General features: G+C 39.6%; 1 protein-coding gene across 13 annotated transcripts in view; it reads left to right on the forward strand.

The window, feature by feature from the left end:
• Positions 1-19,990, forward strand: part of TENM3 (teneurin transmembrane protein 3) — a 1,304,603-nt gene that overhangs the window by 1,069,633 nt on the left and 214,980 nt on the right. Inside the window, exon 1 of one of the 13 annotated variants that reach the window (XM_045056774.1) lies at positions 10,894-11,265. The exons of the other annotated variants lie outside the window; for them this stretch is intronic. The gene's annotated coding sequence lies outside the window, so the exon portion shown is untranslated. Of the gene's footprint in view, positions 1-10,893; positions 11,266-19,990 lie in introns of those variants that run through there. 13 annotated transcript variants of the gene reach the window in all.

The following is a 19,990-nucleotide window of genomic DNA, read 5'->3' on the forward strand; positions in this document are numbered from 1 at the left end:
CAGAACAATAGCCTTTGCCCCTCACACCATCCTACTTCTGTTTTTCCAAAGCACCAGTTGCCTACTGTGTTACCGTGTACTTTGCTTTGTATTTGTGTTTATTACTTACGGTCTCCCCTCAAAAGAATCCTCAAAAAAAGATTTACTCTTGTTTTGTCCACAGAAGTAACCCAGATGCCTGGAACGGGGCCTGGCACATACCCAGGAAGCCCTTAAAAATAGGTATTGAGGTGGCTCAGCCAATTAAGCGGCCGACTTCGGCTCAGGTCATGATCTCATGGTCCGTGGGTTCGAGCCCCGTGTCGGGCTCTGTGCTGACAGCCCAGAGCCTGGAGCCTGTTTCGGATTCTGTGTCTCCCTCTCTCTGACCCTCCCCCGTTCATGCTCTGTCTCTCTCTGTCTCAAAAATAAATAAACGTTAAAAAAAAAAATAGGTATTGAGCGGACGCCCAGGTGGCTCAGTCGATGAAGTCTGACTCTTGGTTTCAGCTCAGGTCATGATCTCACGGTTCAGTGAGTTCAAGGCCCGTGTCGGGCTCCACGTTGAGGGCACGGAGCCTGCTTGGGATTCTCTCTCTCCCACCCTCCCTCTGCCCCTGCGACGCTCTCCCTCTCAGAATAAACAAACTTAAATAAATAAATAAATAAATAAATATAAATAATTGAGAGAATGAATGACATCAAAAGAGCCAGTAAGGTTGGAGAATTGGTTTTCAGAGAAAGCCGTGAATTGACCATTATCCTGTTGACGCTGAGCAGTTAGCAGCAGAGCTTTGGAACGGTAATCGCCACAGATGCGGTTATGGGAGTAGCTGCGCATCTCGTTCACCCGCAAATCCCGTCAGCTCTGCCTTCAGAATCCGGTCAGGATTTCCCACCTGCTGCGGCTTCTGCCGCTTTCACACTCCTGTGGGCCACCACCGTGTCTGACCTGGGTTACGGCAGCCGTGGCCCACAACAGACCGCCTGGATTCGGCCCTGACCCCCTTCGTCTCTTAAGCTCAACACGGCGCGTGGGAAAGTCAGGATCCAGGGAAGGGGAACACCAGAAGCTGAAGAAGGGAGGGAATAAGTCGCGATGGGGTGTCCGAAAGGAGGCTGGAGAAGCTTAGGGTAAGAGGAGAAGTGGAGCCAGGAGGAGCGGGGCTGTCTGTCCCGCTGGGGAGGGGCTTCAGAAGAGCAAGAAAGTCTGAGTGGCGTCACGGCACCGCAGTCACAGAGACTAAGGACGCCAAACATCAGGACGCCCGTAAAGCAGCGGGAGCTCGCACACACTGCCTTCGAGGATCGTGTATGGTGCAAACACTGTAGAGAACTGTGTGACAGCTGTTTTGTAGGTTAAAAATCTACTCTGTGACCCGGTAATTGCAGTCTTAGGTATTGACCGAAAAAGATATGAAAACATACATTTAAAAAGAATTGTACAAAAATGTCGACTCAGGTCATGATCTCACGGTTCGCGCGTTCGAGTCCCACGTCCGGCTCTGTGCCGACAGCTCGAAGCCTGGCGCCTGCTTTGGATTCTGTGTCTCCCTCACTCTGTGTCCCTCCCCTGCTTGCGCTCTGTCAGTCTCTCAAAAACAAACATTAAAAAATTTAAAAACACACACACAAAAGAACAAACCATTGCTTTCACGGCATGATGAAGGCGTCTCAAAAACATGTTAAGCGAAAGAAGCCAGGCATGAAAAAGAACATGCTGTAGGATTCCAATTACGTGAATATATATGAAACCTAAGAACACACACAAAATATACAGATGATGACAGATCTTAGAGAGGGGTTCCATGGAGTGGGGTGGGGGGTGGGGAGGAGGAAGGGAATTATCTGAAAAAGAGGGCAGAAGGGAACTTTCTGGGTGAAGGCAACGTTTACCATCTTATTTTGGGTGGCGGCTATCGATGGATGTGCACTATCACCAGACACGTTGAACCAAACACTTAAGACCTGTGCACTTTATTGTATGTTATTTCTACCTCATCCACAACATAATAAAAAGGTACGAACACCTATCGTGAGATTCTGAGACGAATAGGAAGGAGGAAGGTAGAAAACTACCATGGTTCCAATCTTAGGAAGTAAGATACCAGAGTCATTTCCTGAGCTTGGTGCAAGAGTGATTCGATTTGGGGGATTAAAAAATGCTTGCGCAGCTATTTCGCGGAATGTGACAGGAAGTCGGCAGGAGGAAACACTCACAAGAAGGGAGTGAGGTGCTATAGCAGACAGTACAACTGGGCTGCTGGGGAACAAGTCAGTGACTGGAGGTGAATAATTTAGGCAAATGCTAGTTAGGAAGTCAGGGGGATAGTTGGAAGTCAAGGGTGTTCGTGTCTTTCTGGAAATCCTGTCAGTGAGGTGAGGTTTGACTCTGCCTCAACGAGTGAGTTGAATTCTACCCGGTAGAGAAGGTGCACGGAGGCTATATTGGGTTAAGCAGGATGTATTATTAAAATTAACTCCACTTGCTTCCTTTTGCTTTCTTTAACTAATAGAAAATCTAAAATTATATATATATAGCTCACATTATATTTCTTCTGGACAGAGCTGGCCTTGAGGCATGGAGAGATGTTAAACTATTTCCATAATCGAAGCAAATGATGATGAATGTCTGGCCCAGGACCATAGCAGTAGGGAAAAAGAGAAGCAGTGAAATTCAAGAGATATTTCTTCGGACAGAGTTGACTGGCTTGGTTAGTGATTGAATTTGGCAGGGCCTGGGTAATGGAGTGGGATAAATCAGAGATTGCTCTAAGATTTCTAACTTGGATAATATTGGCCGGGATGGAACACCATATTTAACATTAGGGGAAACACAAGGGCAAAAAAGAATCAGAGTTGTAAGTTTAGGAAGAAGGAGAATAATGTCGCATGTTGAGTTCCAAGCCCTCGTCATATATTTAATCATTTTAACATCTGCACACAGGTAAGAAATTAAGACCCAGAAAGGTTAACTTACCCAAGGATCAGTCAGCTGGACGTGATAGAGCTAGGATTTGAACCCACCCCAGTAGTGGTTCTAAATTATCTCAAAATTTGGGAAGCAAATGATAGGTTGGCTTCTGTAAGTAGTGATAGATGTGTTCATTCTCAATCATACTTCAAGAATGCCGGGTACCGATCATTAGAGTTTACTATAAGAACTGACAGACTAACCCGGAATACAGTCCTCAGAAATGGCCAGAACCATTTGGGCAGATGATTGTTAACTAAGTGCAAGATGACAAAATCTGTACCATTGTATACGGACAGTTCCAAACACCTGTAAAGGACGATGCCTCTAGTAAACACTCAATAAATAATAACTTTATTACTGTCTTAGAGGTGTAAAGGCACATGCTACGAAGATGAATCTGTTATTCTCATAAAAACAGGCCCTAGTCATGCTTTTTAGTATTGCTAAACTGTACTTTATTTTCTCTCTGTTTCTTTGTCTTTCAAAAGTTGAAGGACAGGAAAAATACCAGTTAACTATAGTTATTTTGGTTAGTTTTTCCTGGCGATACCCTTTGGTAATATGGCCTGTGTGCTAGACAATAGACATTTCCACTGTAGAGTAACTATATAAGAAACCAGTGGTATGAGCATTTTAAGAATGCATATTTCGGGGCACCCGGGTGGCCCAGTCGGTTAAGCGTCCGACTTCAGCTCGGGTCGTGATCTCGTGGCTCGTGAGTTCGAGCTCCGTTTTGGGCTCTGTGCTGAGAGCTCAGAGCCTGGAGCCTGCTTCGGATTCCGTATGTCTCTCTCTCTCTGCCCCTCCCCCACCCCTCAAAGTAAATGAACGTTGAAAAAAAAAAGATGCATAGTTCCCCCCTCCAAGTAGATAACTAATACGCAAGACTACAGATTTTCAAGCAACGTAATGTAATTAGAAACTGCTACAAAAGAGAAACCAAAGAGCGTTGGCACATAGCAATTAAGATCGGTATAAACTGCTTTAAAACAAAGACTTTGGACTGACTATGAAGTGAGTGGTAAATTTGCACACAACAGCGTATTTTCTGTACAACCACAAACTAAAGATTGGTCTTAAAACGAGCACATTGTTGTAAAGACAGATGCTTATCTATCACATCAGCCTTTCCAGGCACACGTAAGTAGCTGTCGATCTGGCGGAGCGTGTATTTATTTCTTTATTTTAAATGTTTATGTATTCATTTGGAGAGAGAGCAACAGGGGCAGAGAGAGAGGGAGAGGGAGGATCTCGAGCAGGTTCCACACTGCCAGCACAGAGCCTGACGCGGGGCTCCAACTCATGAACCGTGAGATCATGACCTGAGCTGAAATCAAGAGTCGGACGCCTAACAGACTGAGCCACCCAGGCGCCCCTGGAGGAGGATGTATTTTTTTTTTCAACGTTTATTTATTTTTGGGACAGAGAGAGACAGAGCATGAACGGGGGAGGGGCAGAGAGAGAGGAAGACACAGAATCGGAAGCAGGCTCCAGGCTCTGAGCCATCAGCCCAGAGCCCGACGCGGGGCTCGAACTCACGGACCGCGAGATCGTGACCTGGCTGAAGTCGGACGCTTAACCGACTGCGCCCCCCAGGCGCCCCGAGGAGGATGTATTTAAATGCCAAGGATAGCAACAGAATACGTCAGTGCCCTGAGCTACTTAGTACAGCACTGTCTGGTCATCTTGGGCATGGGTTTGCATTTCATTAGTAGTACCATCAGAAACTCAGTAGCCTTGAATAATTCCAACAATAGGACTGACTGTGTGACAGAGTCAGCATTGAGGAGCTTCCATCCTTCCAGGTGGGTGTACCTGTTCTCAGTGACCTGTGACTCTCCTAAATTTAACCAAACTGGTGTCTCGAGCTAGGTAGAAAACCCAAAAGGTATTCAAGTTGACGAGGCTTCTTTTAGTGGCTTTAAAAGACACTAGAAATTGTTGTCCCTAGGTTTGATAATGAGGGTCACATTCACGTGCTAACTCAAACACTGCTGGTAACTTCCTGATTCAGGGTTTTGAGAAACTTTTAGGGCCTCACTGGGGGCCAAGAGTGCCACACACACTAATAATACCTGTTAAGGTCACAGACCTAGCATGGGCCTGAGGGGATGAGAGGGAAGTGATGAGGGCTTCATATGGTTCACCTCGATTCTAGAGCGTGGCTTTGCTGATTCTGCTTGGGTCAAGCAGTAATTAAAAAGCTATTATTTATTGATCATCTGCTATCAATTACATGCTGTGACAGATACTGTCTCATTGAGTTTCATTCTCCTTGGACCTCCAGGGTACTGGCTGTTAATCCACATTTTCTGCCTTAGAAAAATGAGACGCAGAGGTTCAGACCAAAGTTGACCAGATCCCAAAGACAGTGCATAGTTTTTGTGTATCCGTATTGTTGAGATTAGAGTAGAGGACTCACGTGAATAATAAGACTTTTTGGAATCTAGCCAATAGCGTGTGCAGATACACAGGAGCTACATGTGTTTCAGATCCCGGCAACACAAATTTATCAAGTCAATTTAAAATGTTAATTTTGAAGAAATTGCTTTTTTTAAGTTTTATTTATTAGAGAGAATGTGTGTGTACAAGCGCAAATAGGAGAGGGGCAAAGAGAGAGGGAGAGAGAGAACCCAAACAGGCTCGCAGTGTCAGCGCAAAGCCCGACGTGGGGCCCAGGCCCGTGAACCATGAGATCGTGACCTGAGCTGAAACCAAGAGTTGGATGCTTAACCGACTGAGCCACCCAGGCGCCCTGAAGAAATTTCTGCAGAGTATTATGATAAGTTTTCAGGCGTGTTCCTCTGAATAGACATTTAAGGGAGTTTTTGACATGGGAATCAAGCCTCTAAATTCTGTTTTCAGGAAAGCATCACAGGAACGTGATGATGCAGTTTTGTAGACACGATCACGAATATTAATAAGAAGAAACGGATATAATAGTAGCGAAAGGGAATATTGAAAATCCAACGTGTTTGTGTTTCAGCCTCGTTTCCCGGATGGAATGAATGCCACAGATATTGATGACTTCCAAGCAGGGAATCTGTTGACGTTTCTAAAGATTTTCTCGAGGATTTGAGATGGTTTATAGAGAAACCGATAGAGGAAAAGGAAGTACTGAAGCTTTATATTCGAATCGGATTTTTTGTGTGATTCCGTATTTAAAAGAAAGTTTATTTGTAGTTTGCTTCTAGATCTTCGCAAGTGTTAAAATGTTTTATTTAGTACTAAGGAAAGCGCATCATTGAAAGGAGTGTACTTACGCAGAGGTTCTTTTACGTGTGTCATAATTTATTACTACTTATTTTTATACAGCAGGAAACACATAGTTTGTTGTTCAGGAATAAAAATAATTAGCTATAATACCATACCAACAACTAAAATGAATTCTTAAAGGCCTTTAGCTCAAAGTGTTTTCCACTTGAAGCGCAGAAAAATATTTTAATTCACAAAAACTTAGTTCTTGGGCATGCGGCCTTCTGCCTTTCTCACTGTGTATCCAAAGTCCCATAAACTTAGAAATTTAGGTTTGCTATGTGAGGCTAGACATTTGTGTTCTTTCCTATGCCTTTTTTTAATCCTTTAAAAGTGACCAGTCAAGGGGCCCCTGAGTGGCTCAGTCGGTTGAGTGTCTAACTCTTGATCTTGGCTCAGGTCATGATCTCACGATTCATGGGATCGAGCCCCATGTCGGGCTTGGCGCTCACGACATGAGGCCTGCGTGGGATTCTCTCTCTCTCTCTCAATATAAATAAATAAGTAAACTTTAAAAAAAATGACCAATCAAATCAAATTGGTGATTCCAATAAGATGCAGATTTCTACTCTTATAAGAACTGCAATTTACCACAGCTTTATTATTTCTTATTTATCTATTCGTTAATTTCTCCTTCACAGTATTCCAGAAAGGATACTCCTAAGAAGGGTTTAACTTACCGATTGTTTTCATTTGGTATGCATTACTTCATGAATTTATTTATTGCCCTCTCTTCTAAATTGTATTTTAAAAACTTCTGCAAGTTCCTTGCTTTAGAAGTGAAGGAGACATCTTTAAGAGAAGGAATTTTTCTGAGCTACTGTACCAAGAATTATTTAAAATGTTAAAGCATTTCCTTGAGCCATTCATAGGTGCTATCTATTGTATACTTGAACTCAAATGAAAACACAGAGTAACATCTATTATTTTTGCCTTCTTGATAATAATTTCAAATGATATGTGTAGGTAAAGCTTTAGTTGTAATTGACAAATAACCAATTAATACACCTAAAAATTTGTTTATGTTTTTGTTCCACTTTTTCTCTTCCCGGCCACTGCCCTGCAAATTCCACACCGTCCCCCCCCCCCCCCCCCGCCCCACCCGGCACCTGTCATGCCCACAAGATTGGGTGGTAATAAGGTATAAACTTCTCAATAAAACTTATTTCAAAAAGGAAAACCTTTACAATGCAATTGCAGATGGTAAAACAATTTATTCTGCTCATAGATATAGAGCATATGTTTCCTTTTTCTAAAATAACTTTACGGATAGGCCTTAAATCTGGCTATCTTTACAGATTATCCCACCAACTTCTGCTAAACTGCAAGATAACACGAACTACAATTTTTGGTTTTACAACTGCAGTTTTTATCTTATAAACAAAGGCTCTTATAAACAAAAGGTTCTAATTATCGAAGAAGCAATTAACAAACTTATGTTTAAACCTGGTCACCACAGACATGTAGTAAAATTGTAGTAAAACACACACACACACACACACATACACACACACACACTTACCCCCGCCCTCCCCCCCCCCCCCGCCAACATACACCCAGGACTTCAAGTAAAATTGAGGAAATCTGAATAAGAAGGGTGCATTTTATCAACGTGAATATCCTGGTGTAAGTTTTGCAAGTTCCCGTTGAGGGGAACCAAGCAGAGTGTCCACATACCTCTCTGTTTTATTTCTTAAAATTGCTTATAAATCTACAATTGTCTCAAATGTTTCAGTTAAAAACACTGGTTAACAGGGGCACCTGTGTGGCTCAGTCGGTCAAGCGTCCGACTTCAGCTTGGGTCATGATCTCATGGCTCGTGAGTTCGAGCCCCGCGTCGGGCTCTGTGCTGACAGCCCGGAGCCTGGAGCCTGCTTTGGATTTTGTGTCTTTCTCTTCCTCTCTGCCCCTCCCCCGTTCATGCTCGCTCTCTCTCTCTCTCTTTCTCTCTCTCTCTCTCTCAAAAGTAAATAAACATTAAAAATTTAAAAATAAATAAAAATTTAAAAAGACAGGCACTTTTAATATTCTATATCCTACTCCCTTCCAAAATGGTAACAAAGGCAAATTATAGGTTTATAATGCTTTACTTTGCGACTTATCTCTGTCTTCATGATTGTCTTCATTTGCATAAACATTTATACATAAAGTATACTTGCACATGTACACTTAGGTTTATTTTAAATATTCTATAAAGCACTTCTTGGGGACCATGTTTCTGTATTTTGGGAAATCAAAATGACTTAAAGTTGTTGGACTTAGAAAAGCAAGAAATCCTTTTTAGACAGAGCACTATATTAAAGTTAGATAAGACATGGAATTTCTGTCCTCAAATCCTCATCTACACATGTGAGTAGTAATCAGTTAAGCAGTAAGAGTCTCCGTGTAAAAATAGCCACTTTTCTCTGCTTTCCTTTGTTATTATCCATTATGTCCAAGGTTTGGGCACCGTCTGCAACAGTCTAGGCTGTGTTCAATTCCTTTCACTTTCAGGGTGCAATAAAGCGTTACCGTAAGCAGAATCCAACTTAAAATAAGAGTGAACCCAGGCTTATGTTTCAGCCAATTTCCCAAAAAACCCACTATCCAAGATTTTGACATTCCATAGATTTTTTTTTTGTTACCTTTTTCTTTTTTTTCTTTTTTTAAATTTTTTTTTTCAACGTCTATTTATCTTTGGGACAGAGAGAGACAGAGCATGAACGGGGGAGGGGCAGAGAGAAAGGGAGACACAGAATCCGAAACAGGCTCCAGGCTCTGAGCCATCAGCCCAGAGCCTGACGCGGGGCTTGAACTCACGGACCGCGAGATCGTGACCTGGCTGAAGTCGGACGCTTAACCGACTGCGCCACCCAGGCGCCCCAATGTTACCTTTTTCTTTGTCTCCACCCTGCCACATCATGAGCATCATTTTATTTTTTTAATATAATTTACTGTCAAATTGCCTTACTTACAACCCCAACGATGAACATCATTTTCAGAAGTCAGGTTCAGTTTCCATTGATTCCATTTGCCTCCTTCCCATGATTCTTTTTCCTTCTGCCTCTTCGTCTGTTTTTGATGTGAGTGGCTTGTGTGGAAAAGCACCTTGAATGTGGGAGAAAAAGGAAAAGAATTTGGTTTACAGAGACTTGTGTATTATGTTTTCCGCAACACCATGGAGGGTTACAAAGCTAGACTTTGCAATTTCAAATAAGAGGCAATATAAATACTACAGTGCACTGGTGAGGAAAAAACTGTAACACCCACAGTTTAGCAGAAATATAAACCCGTTCTGGATAGATTTTTCCAGAATGATGAGAGGAGGGAGAGCCAAATAGGGTTAACGTGATGAGATTGTGTGATTTTAAGTAATTTTAAAAGATAAGAGCGAATTTTTTTTTTAAGTTTATTTATCTTGAGAGAGAGAGAGAGCAAAAGTGGGGGAGGAGCAGAGAGAGAGGGAGAGACAGAATCCCAAGCAGGCTCTCTGTGGTCTACTCAGCCCAAAGCGAAGCAGGGCTCAAACCCAGGAACCGTGAGATCATGACCTGAGCCGAAGTCAAGGGTCAGATGCTTAACCGACCGAGCCACCCAGGCGCCCCGAAAGATGAAAGATATTTCTGAAAGTATTTTGAAAATCCCATGCACATCTCTCTCTCTTTTAGCCTACCCTGCATTTAATCTGTTGCTAAGGTAATCAGTTTATTCTGCCTCTTAATTATCTTTTAAATGTGGCCCCACATCTTTATCCCCGTCATGGGCTTGGGTTTATGGACTCCATGCAGTAGTGCGAACAAATACCTACTAACCTTCATCCCTCACCACTCGTGCAAACATAACACACACACACACACACACACACACACACACTCACTCACTCACTCACTCACCCCACATCCATCCCCCATGCTGGTGCCAAAGTGATCTTCATAAAATGCATCTCAGACCTTGTCATTCATTTGCTTCAAACCACTCAAGCACCTTCCTGGTGCCAGTACCATATGTGTGTGAATTCTGTAACCCGTACACAAGGCAAGGCTCATCGAAATCTTTCTCCGTCCTATGTTTCCGACTTCATCTCCTAAGTCATTTGCCTTCCGCCTGCCCTCTCCCAGCGCCTCCCCCACCCATCACGCCCTAGCCAACGTGACCTACGGCTTTTCTGCACATCACGTCATCTTCTTGGTTTTGCTTCTTTCCCAGTTGTCCTGGAATCTCCTCTGTCTGCTCTCCTGCCCGAAATATGCATGCCTGGGGATAACTCCAGCATTGTTTTATCAGAAAAGCCTCGTGTGACTCTTTCAGAAGTGAGCATATTTCATCTCTTCGATAATTTACCGGATAGTGTTTAATCTCTTTGTATGTTTATACCCAAGAGTGGGAGGGCAGTGTAGGAAAAAAGCTTTGGAGTCAGACACAGTGGGAGCTGCCAAAGGGCAGGAAACTATCTGTTTAACCGAACATTGAATCACCAGTACCTGGCAGGTACCTGAAATACTGGAGGCATTCAATGTATATGTCTTTGTATGAATTATTGAATGAAGCGATCAATAAATAAATGAAGGAGGTAATTTGTGTCTTACTCGTTGGAATTGGATGGAATATCAGCCCGGGAGGCATTTCTAAAGATATTAAGCATTTGAATGAAGACCCCCTCCCCCCCCCCCCCCCCCCCGTTCTGTAGGATTGCTATAATGAAGGAATGAATATCTACAAGGAATTTTTAAGCCTTCAGTAGGTTACATAGGAAACTGTAATAGTTAATTTCAGAAATAGTGATGGAGTCATCATCAAGTGGATCCATAGAACGACATAGAACATACAATGAATCCGGAAGAAAATATATATAAATTTGAGGAGTATAATCTGCTTTAAACACTAATAGCTATGTTTATCAGGCAAATAAGTAACGCACTTCTTTTTTTTCCAGTTTCAGCTCTCCTTTCAATTCCTCAAATACTCAGCAGCCTCTAAGATATCTCAACAAGACATCCTAATGTGTAAAAATTTCTAAACCATTATCAACCTAGCGAAAACCTACTTTTTTTAACTAACGTGTCCCTCATTCTGTGGTAAGTGCCCAGTAGGTATATGTGGAATGAATGAATGAACCATTACCAAATGAGTCTGTTCAGCCCCCACACTTACAAAGACAGTCATCACTTCAGCCAAATGCTGTCACAAGGTCCTTAGACCCTAGGCGAGTCCCCGGGTTAATCATCCTTCGACTTCTTTCCTCGTAATAAATCTCTTCTGAGGAACCTCTGCATGGCTTTACCATATCAAGTAAAAATTCTCCTACTTGGATTTTAAAGTCGTCAGTTGGTCTCACTTTGTTCTTCACTTATTTTCCAAACCAGTGTTGTCGCTCATCTCCAGCTGTTCTCTATCATAGCCGATTTGACTTGCTTATATCTTTGCTTCTCCCTTCAGTTTACCTAAGGTTAACTAACCCCAGCACAGAGCAAAGGCTTCCATGTTTGTTTTCCCCCTATAGTTTGGGTTGGTTTTTTTAAATTATTTTTTGGCACTTGCCTGAGATCTGTGTTGTAGCTGCTTCAAGGATGGAAGTCCTATCTCCAAAAACAGCATAAGCTCCTTCAGTCCAATCAACCTGTCTTCTGTGTCCGTCTCTCCAAAGTACTGGAACGTTATTGGGGAAATAAAATTGGCACTTGTGATTTGGCAGCAATGAACCATTGTTGATTCAAGAAGAATACACTTAAGAAAACGAAGTTGTCTATTGTAAGCGGGATAGACCGGCATGGAGAGAGTCAATAGACAAAAATGTCAGCATACACTTTTTTGCAGGGTTTATACTTAGTCAGCAGACGAGGGTTTTTATTTAATAAATGAGAGAGGGAGGGATGATAAGGGTAATGGGAATCAAGTGGAGGACACATAATCAAGGTATGGTTTTAATCAGCTAACAGCAAACTCGTTGATGATTAAATACAAACGATCAAAGAGGGTAAAAGCCAGAAAAATCATCAAACCTTCAAGTAGAAAATGGTGACTTCAGTGGAGAAGTGAAATGGTCGAGAAGGAAATGATGGGTTGGGCAGGGTATATGCATGAAAGGGGATGACTTCCGTTTTGCACAGATTGGCAATGCACATGGAGAAGACAAGAAATATGATTCCTTTAAGGTGTGTTAGGTCAAGAATCATGACATTACGTTGGCTAGAATGGATTTTTAAAATTGTGTCCACGCAATAGAGATGTGCTATCTGTGTTCATTTTCAGAGCTCATACTTGGCGCTGATTTTTTTTTTCAAATCTCCTCGGTTTATTTTGAAGCAAACTTGTTATGGTAATCTGGTATAGAGAAAGTTAACGGAAACACTCATACTAGTATACTTTTGTTGTAATGTTTCAATGTCATGGATCGTTTCAATGTAATGGATCGGTGCCTGCTGGAAGGAAGTTGGCACACTAGGAACTAATTTATCTGTGAGAAAGGGAGAGGGGCAGAGGCTGAAATCTTCGCTGTCTTGGGAAAATTGCTTGATGAGGTTTGTTTTTGCCGCCGCCGTTTCTATTGCTTTGAATAGGATATAACTGTGCTTGAGGACCATTAGAGGACAGAAATCAAATCTTAATCAGTCGTGATGTTTTTTTTTTTTTTTTCTGTTTAAAAGAAAGTTCCAAATTTGCTTTAAAGCCTAGGGAGTTTAATTAAAGTAAGTAGAGACAAAAGTACTCTTTTGAGAGCCGTCATTTCTCTTAATATGACACTATTAATAATGTAGCGTAATGCTATTTTGGAAGTTTGGTTCTTTCCTTGTCTTTTGTCTTGTTCTGGCTCCTTTCTATATTCTAAATGAAAGGGGAATAAAGCCCTTAAAGGAAGGTACTCTATCTACTAAATTCACTGTCTCCTTGGGTACCACATCATCGCTGACCTCTTCCGTAATTCTTTGAAGAAATAACCCCCACAAGCACTATTTTTTTTTTTCCTTTCCCTTCCTCTTTTGTTGTGAGCCTCTTTTCCCAACAACATTTGCCAGGCTCTTCACAAAGATTTTTTTTTTCTTTTTTTCCCAATTAGGATGAAAACTAGATCATTATGTGACCATTTCATTGTGAGTGTCACTTCCCTTTTTGACAGCTCCCTTCGCCGTACCCCGTTATAAATCTTCAAATTTCTGACCTGCCTTGAAATCAGAAAGCGCTTTCATTAACGCTGGTCCTTGTGAGCAGCAAGCATGAATGAAGGCATGGCAGACATCACAGCCTCATCGTCAAACTTACCTGCTTTGTCACTCAGTGCCACAGCAACGTGCTTACCGCTTAAACCCGGTGATCTCGCTTTGAATGCTGATTATGTGCGGTACATTTTTGAATCTTAAGAGTGTTTCTGAGGTCACTTTTCGTTTTTGTACAGTGATGTGTTACCTCTAGCTTGGGTTTCGTGAACTTCGTTGTTTGAAAGTTAATCAGTATTCTTTGTTAGAATACCTTCCGATTTGCTTGAGGAAGCGTTTGAGGTCACGTGTCTTTGTCCGTTGATTCTGGTGAACATTTTTTAAGCCAAGGGATGTATGTAAGGTGTGATCCCTCTAATCGCGCTATCATGCCAAAAAGACAGTTCTTGAATGTGATCACGTAAATTGGACTTTTATCCTGTTCTCACACTCTGTTTTTATTACATGCATACGGTTAAAAAAATTAGAATTATCCTGTGTTTTCACATGATAGGTAAGAAGGAAGAAATTATAAGGGAAGCAGATATTATTTTGTTTTGACTGTCACATATGAACTTGACCCTATTTTGATGTCCTTGCTAAAATGTAAACGTGGAAGTAATATAATGAAGGTCGGAAGTTAAAGAGTTAAGTCTCCGGCCATACTACCCTGAATGCGCCCGATCTCGTCTGATCTCAGAAGCTAAGCAGGGTCGGGCCTGGTTAGTACTTGGATGGGAGAAGTTAAAGAGTTAACAGTTCTTTATAAACCAGAAGGCCATTAACTTTTAATAATGCTGTCTCAAATATTTGGCTGTAAATTGTGGTGATAATCAAATATGAGCCTATGGGATTGTGCTTTGTAGTACTGTTTGATTTGATAACTCTGGTAATCCCTGAAGCACGTTAGGAAAAATATTTTATGCTTACATTAGCAACTATTGTGAGTTTGTAGAATAACCTGCCAACCCCAAGATGTATTGTAAGGACAAGAAAAAAAGGAATTCTGTCTTGGACCTTGTTTCTTTTTGTTTTCTTTTGTTTTTTGAATGATTACTTTTAGAAAAATTTTGTAACTTAATACATTTTGGTTTCTTACCATGAGAAAGAGATGAACTGGCTTCAGAAAATTTCAAAATGAGACAAAATACTGCCTACACACTAAAAAATGTTGTCTTTATAAAACTGGAAGACAACGTCCACATTATTTTTTTATCTGTGTTCCTCATTTAACATGTCGCGTAGTTTCAGGGCCCCTGGGTGGTTTAGTGGGTTACGTGTCTGACTTCGGCTCAGGTCATGAACTCATGGTTTGTGAGTTCGATCCCTGCTTCAGGTTCTGTGCTGACAGCTTGGAGCCTGGAGCCTGCTTCCGATTCTGTGTGTGTCTCTTTCCATCCCTCCCCTGCTTTTGTATATTATGTATAATATACATAATATAATAATAATAATATAGTATTGTTATATTATTATAATAAAAGTATTATAACATATTATTATAATATTAAATCATTATAAATTATAATTTATATAATTATTGATATATTATAAAGATAATTAACATAATTTATAATAATTTAATATTATAAGGTTGATTGTTGTTGGTATGAATTTTGTGTATACTTTGGATATTAATCCCTTGTCAGATATATGATTTGCAAGAATCTCCCACTCAGTAGATTGCCTTTTCATTTTGATCATGATTCCTTTCATTGTGGAGAAGCTTTTCATTTTGATGTAATCCCGTTTATTTATTTTTTTGCTTTTGTTTCCCTTGCCTTTGGGGTCACATCCACAAAATGTTGCTAATTAATATATTATGTTAATATATACTATGATAATTTTATTATAATAAAACAATACTATTAATTACAATACTACTAATTAATAATAATATATTCTAATATAATAATAATATAATATATATAACCCATTGATGGATGTTTAGGTTGTTTCTATTTCTGGGCTATTGTAGATAATGCTGCAGTGAACGCATAGGGGTATGTATATCTTTTTAAATCAGCGTTTTTGTATTCTTGAGATAAATACCCAGAAGTGAAATTGCTAGGTCGTATGGTAGTTCTCTTGCTAATGTTTTGAGGGCCCTCTGTATCGTTTTCCATAGTGTCTGCAGCAGTTTGCATTCCCACCAACAGTGTACGAGGGTTCCTTTTCCTCTCGATCCTTGCTAACGCTTGAGTACGTCTTCTTTGGGAGAATGTCTATTTCCTCTGTCCATCTTTCAATCAGGTTGATTTGTTGTTGTCAATTGATATGAATTTTGTGTGTATTTTGGATATCAATCCCTTGTCAGATATGTGATTTGCAAGAATCTCCCATTCAGTAGATTGCCTTTTCATTTTGATCATGACTCGTTTCATTGTGGAGAAGGTTTTCATTTTGATGTAATCCCGTTTATTTATTTTTTTGCTTTTGTTTCCCTTGCCTTTGGGGTCACATCCACAAAATATTGCTAAGACCGATGTTGAGACCAATGTTGAGGAATTCTGTGGTCTTATAAGTATTTAATCCATTTGAATTAATTTTTGTGTGTGGTATAAGATAGTGGTCCACTTTCATTCTTTGGCATGTGGCTGCCCATTTTTTTCAACACCATCATTGAAGAGACTGTCCTTTCTCCATTGTGTGTTCTTGGCTCCTTTGCCCTAAATTAATTGTCCATATATGTGTAGGTTTAATTCAGTTGTGTCCCCCTGATCTACCTGTCTGTTTTTATAATAATACCATAGCTTCAAGGTATAGTTTGAAATCGGGGAGCATAATACCTCCAGTTTTGTTCTTCTCCCTCAAGATTGCTTTGGCTATTCAGGATCTTTTATGTTTCCATAAAAATTTTAGAATTATTTCTTCTGGTTCTGTGAGAAATTCCATTAGAATTTTGATGGGGATTGCACTGAATCCGTAGATTACCTTGGGTAGTATGGACATTTTAACAATATTCTTCCAGGGGCACCTGGGTGGCTCAGTCGGTTAAGCGTCTGACTTCGGCTCAGGTCACAATCTCACAATGCGTGAGTTTGAGCCCCATGTCAGACTCTGTGCTGACAGCTCAGAGCCTGGAGCCTGCTTCTGATTCTGTGTCTCCCTGTGTCTTTGCCCCTCCCCTGTTCACACTCTGTGTCTCTCTTCCTGAAAAATAAATAAACATTAAAAAAAATAAACAATATTCTTTCAGTGATGAGCATAGAATCTTTTCATTTATTTATGTCTTCAGTTTCTTTCATCAGTGTCTTATCATTTTCAATGTACAGATCTTTCACCTCCTTGGTTAAATTCATTCCTAAGTATTTTATTCTTTTTGTTGTGATTATAAATGGAATTTTTTATTTCTCTTTCTGATAATACATTATTAGTTTATATATATATATATATACATACATATATACATACATACATATATATATATATATATATATATATATATATATATATATATGCTACAGATTCCTGGATGTTGATTTTGAATCCTGCTACTTTACTGAATTCATTTATTCTAATACTTTTTTGGTGGGGTCTTAAGGGTTTTCCGTATATAGTATCATGTCATCTGCAAAAAGTGACGGTTTTACTATTGTCTTTCCAATTTGGATGCCTTTTCTTTCTTCTTCTTGCCTAGTTGCTATGGCTAGAATTTCAATACTATGTTGAATAAAAATGACAAAAGTGGGCCTCCTTATCTATTTCCTGGTCTTAGAGGGAGAGCTTTCAGCTTTTTACCATTGAGTATGGTATCAACTGTGGATTTATCATCTGTGGCCTGTATAATGTTGAGGTATATTCCCTTTATGCCCACTTGGTTAAGAATTTTTAATCATAAATGGATGTCGAATTTCATCACATTTTTTTTCTGCATCTACTGAGATGACCGTATGAATTTTTAGTCCTCATTTTATTAATGTGCTATATCATGTTGATTGCTTTATGGATATAATGTTGAACCAACTTGCATTCCTGGAATAAATTCCACTTGATCATGGCATATCATCCTTTTAATGTATTATTGAATTAAGTTTGCTAATATTTTGTTGAGAATTTTCCATCTGTGTTCATCAATGATATTGGCCTATAATTTTCCATTTTTGTGGCTTTCTTGTCTGGCTTTGATATCAGGGTGACACTGGCCTCAAAAATGAATTTGGAAGTGTTCCCTCTTCTTCAATATTTTGGAAGAATTTAGAAGGATAGATTTTAAATCCTCTTTGAATGTTTGGTAGAATTTACTGGTGAAGCCATCTGGTCCTGAACTTTTTGTTTGTCAGGAGGTATTTGATTACCGATTTCAGCCTTTTAATGTTAATCAGATTTTTTATTTCTTCACGGCTCAGAAGATTGTTGTATGGTTTTTTTTAACTTTTTTTTTTATTTTACTTTTGAGAGAGAGAGACAGAGTGTGAGCAGGGGAGGAGCAGAGAGAGTGGGAGACACAGAATCTGAAGCAGGTTCCAGGTTCTGAACTGTCAGCCCAGAGCCCAATGCGGGGCTCGAACTCCCAAACCATGAGATCATGACCTGAGCCAAAGTCAGACACTTAACCAGCTGAGCCACCCAGGCGCCCCTGTATGTTTTTTAAGAATTCATTCATTTCTTCTAGTTTGTCCAGTTTGTTGGTGTCTAGTTATTCAGAGTAGTCTCATATGATCATTTCTAATTCAATGGTGTTATTTGTAACTTCTCTTTAATTTCTGACTTTGTTAATTAGAACCCTCTCTCTTTTTTTTTCTTGGTTGATCTAATGGTTTGTCAATTTTATCTTTTCAAAGAACCAGGTTTTAGTTTCATTGATCTTTATTATTTCCTTTTTTCTATTGACTTTGGGCTTTGTTTCTTCTTTTGTAGCTCTTTTATATGTAAAGTTAGATTGTTTGAGATTGTTTTTTTTTGAGGTAAGCCTGTATTACTATGATCTTCCCTCTTAAGAACCCCAAAATTTTGGTATATCATATTTCTGTTTCCATTTGTTTCTAGGTATTTGTTCATTTCTTATTTGATTTCTTCATTGACCCATTGGTTGTTCAGCAACATACTATTTAATTTTTACATTTTTCAGGGTTTCCCAGTTTTCTTCTTGTAACTGATTTCTGGTTTTGTACCATTACAGTTAAGGAAGAAACTTGATAGGGTTTCAGTCTTCTTGAACTTATTAAGACTTGGTTTATAACCTAACCTGTGATCTATCTTGGAGATGTCCCATATGCACTGAGAACAGTGTGCATTCTGTAGTTTTTGGATGGAATGTTCTGTGTATATCTGTTAAGTACATCTGCTATAATGTGTTAAGTTTAAGGCCAATGTTTCCAGAGTCTGCAGTACAATCTTAAAGCTGACCTTTCATCTCCATTTTCTTCTTGACAAATATCTAAATCAAAACTGACAAAAATAATTATTCCTGTATAAATTAGTATGAAAAGCTTTGGAGTCCTATTCTGTGACCATTTTCAGACTTGTTAATTTCTCAGAACTTTCTTTCCTTGCTTATGAAATAGGAATAAGTAGTGACAGATTATAAATGGCTGTGGAATTAAATAAAATAATGTATGTTGAGTACATAGCCTAATGAATTTAATAAACTTTAATGAGTGTAAATTTCCTCCATGGATTTCTCCCTCCCATGGTGCCTCCCACTTTTGCATTTAGGATGTATAAAGTTACATTTTATAGATTCTAGATTTTTAGCAACTCTCTTTTAGATGTGTAGTAACTCCTTTTGAGAATTACTGGGTAAAGTAATTTACTCATGGCTAGCTATAGATAAATAAACAAATAAATAAATAAAATAGAAAAATACATAGTTGCCTTTTCTTTCTTTTTTTCTTTTTCTCTTTTTCTTCTTTCTTGCAGTAAGCATTATCTTTTAAGCACACAGGTTTTTTTGAGCATTAGGGGTTAAAGGACTTGTTATAGACTGGATATGGACGTGTTGGAATGCTTTAGAAAATCGATTCTTGCTAATGGAGAGAATGTTTTTAAAGTGAACTATTGCCATTCCTTCAGTGAACCACATACAGCAGAAAAAATTCAAGTAAACATTGAAGGAGAGGCAAGTTCTTCCTTATAGAATTAATGAGAATTGCAGTGATCTGCCATGGGGAATTAGAATCTGAAAACCCTTTTCCATGCGCATTATTCCCTAATGTCTAGAACCAGATAAGTAGACTCTAATTTTAAATGTGCAATTATCCAAACAAGATGAATGTGCAGGGCAACACTGGATAAGACTGTCGATCTTAATGTTAATATTTTTATTCTCCTTTGTAACAGACATATAGTTGGCAAAAGCCACGTGTCTGTGAGATCCCTAAAGACCGCAGCTAACTCGGGAGAGATAGAGCCAGCTTTATCTCACATCAACTATGGAGATACAGCCCAAGGGAGACACATCCCAGAATAAACCCTTTGCTATTTGCCTTTATAATGTCTTTGATCAATTGTTTTATCTTGAGTAGATGTTTTTGCTTTGTTTTTGAAGGAATATTGAATAACAAGGTAGATCACATGTGCTTTTCTAACATGCACTTTTTGGATCAGAGAAGCTAAAGCAAACAGCATGATCATTGGTAAAAATGGCCTGTTTTATGTGTGTATACTGCAG

The sequence above is a fragment of the Felis catus genome, chromosome B1 (genome assembly GCF_018350175.1).
Source record: "Felis catus isolate Fca126 chromosome B1, F.catus_Fca126_mat1.0, whole genome shotgun sequence".
Classification (NCBI taxonomy): Eukaryota; Metazoa; Chordata; class Mammalia; order Carnivora; family Felidae; genus Felis; species Felis catus.